General features: G+C 33.4%; 1 non-coding gene across 1 annotated transcript; it reads left to right on the forward strand.

Moving 5' to 3' along the window:
* The first annotated feature begins 402 nt into the window (after positions 1-402).
* LOC128036313 (small nucleolar RNA R71) lies at positions 403-509 on the forward strand. The gene has a single exon (XR_008193111.1). It is a non-coding gene; the product is annotated as a small nucleolar RNA R71 (small nucleolar RNA).
* The last annotated feature ends 3,190 nt before the right edge of the window (positions 510-3,699 follow it).

The raw sequence follows: 3,699 nt of genomic DNA on the forward strand, positions 1-3,699 counted from the left end.
ATTTTGAGGTTTAGAATTGTTACTTATAAAATTGGCTTGCTCATACTCCATGCTAGAACCAAAAGGTAAAAATTCTGGATTGATCATCCCCTCTCCATTCGCATCATATTGCACTGCTGGATTCACCTGTTTTGAAAAAGTCAAACCATCAATTTTCTTATTCAGTGTTTCCACTTGACTTGTCAACATAGCAACTGCATCTAGATTAAAAACACCTGCTGCTTTCATTGATTTTGTTATCATAACTTGCCACTGATAGTTATTCAGTGTTATTTCCTCAATAAACTCTTGAGCTACCTCAGGTGTTTTATTATTCAGTGCTCCACCAGCTACTGCGTCAATTAATTACCTAGTCAAGAGATTCAAATCATTGTAGAAATTTAATCTTATAACCATAAAGATAACCTGTGATGAGGGAACGTCCTCAATAGATCCTTAAATCTCTCCCATGCATCATATAATGTCTCCAAATCAATTTGGGAAAAATAAGAGATGTTGTTCCTCAACTTAGTTGTTTTAGCCGGTGGGAAGTATTTCAACAGAAACTTCTCGGTCATCTGATCCCAAGTCATGATAGAACCTCGAGGCAATGAATTTAACCACTGTTTTGCCTTGGTCCTCAAAGAGAACGGGAACAACCGTAAGCATATGGCGTCATCAAAAGCACCATTTATCTTGAATGTGTCACAAATCTCTAGAAAGTTAGCCAAGTGAGTATTCAAATCTTTATCTTGCAAACTATCAAACTGAACATACTATTGTACCATCTAAATTGTGTTTAGCTTCAACTCAAAATTGTTTGCAGTGATGGTAGGTCTTACAATACTCAATGCAGTCCCAATCAGAGTAAGCTTAGCATAATCATACATAGTCCGAAGAGCAGGATTTGCAAGAGGTAGCTGATTATTTTGATTGTCACGCATCTCCACAATAATATCCTTTTCCTCTTGATTGTTTACTATATTCTGTTGATTTTGCCTTGCTTCTCTAACCTCTCTACGATTTCTGTGAGCAGTCTTTTCAATCTCAGTGTAAAAAAGTAATGGATCCAATAGGTTTCCTCTAGTCATAAACCAAAAGAACCTACCAGAAGCAAAAAAACAAAAAATTAGAATATAAAAATTAAATTAAAAAAATTATTAAAATAAAAATAAAGAATGACTAAATTAATAGAAATAAGGTTTTCCTAATACTTTATTCCTTAACAATGACGCCAAAAACTTGATGTCCACAAAACCAACTAAAAATTTGACAAAGGCAAGTGCACCTATCAATTAATAGTATAGCTACGGTGAACAAAGATATTGTTCCCACGAGGACTAAACATATTATTAATTACTGTATTTCTATTATATAACCAAAAAATTGGATAGATTGATTAAAACTAAAATTAAATTAATTAATTAACTAAAGAACACAACAAAGAAAAATCAGGAAAATAAACGATTAACAACCAAGAAGCGAAACAATACCCAGGAAAGAATTCACCTAAATTTCATTTGTCATTATCAATCTGAATTAAACAATTTCTTCACTTAGTATCTTGATCCGTTGAAATCCCTAAATTATGCTAATATCTCTTTCAAGAGTTAGTATCTTGATCCGTAGAAATCCCTAAATTATGCTAATATATCTTTCAAGAGTAAGAGCAACTGACTCTAGGTTGATTAATTGAAATTTCTTTCTAATTAAAACCCCTATTATCGCATTAACTCGATCTATGGATCCCCTTATTAGATTTGACTCTAATCCAATAGATTTATGTCATCCTATTTTTAGGATTGCATGCAAATCCACTCAATTATGCTAGATCTACTCTTAAACAGGGTCTATTCCTCCTCTAATTTAAGCACAAAAAACATGGATTAATAGTCTAGAAATATTAAACCAAGAATTAACCACACATGATTGAGAACAAGATTCAAGTATTTATTGCATAAAACAGAAATCAAAAGACAACATTCATCATAGGGTTCATCTCCCTTAGGTGTTTAGAAAATTAGTTCACAATCGCAAATAAAGACATTCCAAAGACAATATAACCACAAGAAATAAAGAAACTCATAATAAACTTTAAAGAAACCAAAAGGAGATCTTCAATCTCGATGGAAATCTACTTCTAAGTCAGCTTTAATAGTGTTTTTTTGTGTTTTTTCTTGAGTATCCTCTGGCGGCTTGCTCCAATCTTATTATATTTGGTATATATAGGTCTTAGAATGCCTGAAAAACCTAAAAATTGCATTTTTCGCGTGCTTGGAGCATGATTCGTGAAATCTACACAGTTTGGCACATGGTCGTGTGGCAGCTCGTGTGGCTTACACGAGTATGTGCCCAGCCCGTGTGTGATGGTCCAGCCCGTGTGGCTCCTTAAACTTGCTTCAATTTTCCCATTTTTGCTTATTTTTTACTCCTTTTGCTCCCAAAATACTCTCTTAAGTATAAAAACATGAATTTAAAGGATTAGGAGCATAAAGTTCACCATAAAACGCATTAAGAATGTGGCTAAAACATGTTACTTTTAGCATTTATCAAGCTCAATGGTGTAACAACAACTATCTCAAACAAGCTTTTGAGCTAATCGGATAAGGACAAAACAGAGGGAGTAATGCTAGCCAAAGGCCACATTGATGTTGCAGTCGAACACCCCAAAAAACCATGATCGACATCTTTATACTCCCCACTCCACACACATGTAAGAGAGACGTTGCAACCTTTTTCTCCTAGCCGACACCAAAAAGATAGAAAATTACACAAGCACCGCCATACAAAGTGTTTAACTTTTGGGGGAAGAGAAGAGTTGCATAGCTTAAGCCATGACCCCTACACCTTATACAAAATTGAACGATCCCTTAAATCAAAAGAAAGTCGATAGCCATATTTCAAAGTGTATCTACCTCGATGATCATAGTGCCAAACCCATCATTGTTCAATTGAAAATAGTTGATGAGAAACTTTAGAATGCGACTTGCCTCAATAACTTTCATTCATGCCACAAATAAGATTGATATCCCAACCCTTACCAACAGTTTGGAATAGATTGCATACACACAAGTTCTCTATACCCAACAAAGGGCTCGATGTGACATAAAAACTATTATCATCAGCTAGCCATAGGTTCATTTAAAAGACAATTGAATGCCTATTCCTAACCCTCCACTAATGCCTCTCAACAACAAATCCTTAGTAGAAAAATCCTTTTCCATACAAACGAGGGGTTGGTGCCCTCATCAGAACTTAATAAATCATTCCTCGAAATGTATTTACCTTTAAATATTCTATTAGGGAGAGAGTTGGGGTTAGATTAATGAAAAAATAAGTAGGGTCAAACTAAATGAGTATTTAATTTTTTTGTGAAAGTTCAAATACTGTGAATTTTTATGAGATTGAATGTGGAAAAATTAGCTGCAAAATTCTTAATTTTTCTTTATTGCAATTGATTTTTTATATGATTTTTTATTTATTTTTATATTTTTTATTTTTTTTATAATTGTTGTTAAGAAAATTTTAAAAATATCAAAATTATTGCTATCTTAAATTGATTGATTGCTTAAAATGAGAATTGCAATGGAAGTGTTAGACTGCAGTGGCCACTACTACTTGACATTGCCAAACTGTGGAAACAAAAAAAATCAAATAACACTAAGGTTTGTTTACGCAGTTCAATTTTCTTACATCTGTAGAGCCTAGCTCAATGAATAA

Source organism: Gossypium raimondii, chromosome 13, assembly GCF_025698545.1.
Source record: "Gossypium raimondii isolate GPD5lz chromosome 13, ASM2569854v1, whole genome shotgun sequence".
NCBI lineage: Eukaryota > Viridiplantae > Streptophyta > Magnoliopsida > Malvales > Malvaceae > Gossypium > Gossypium raimondii.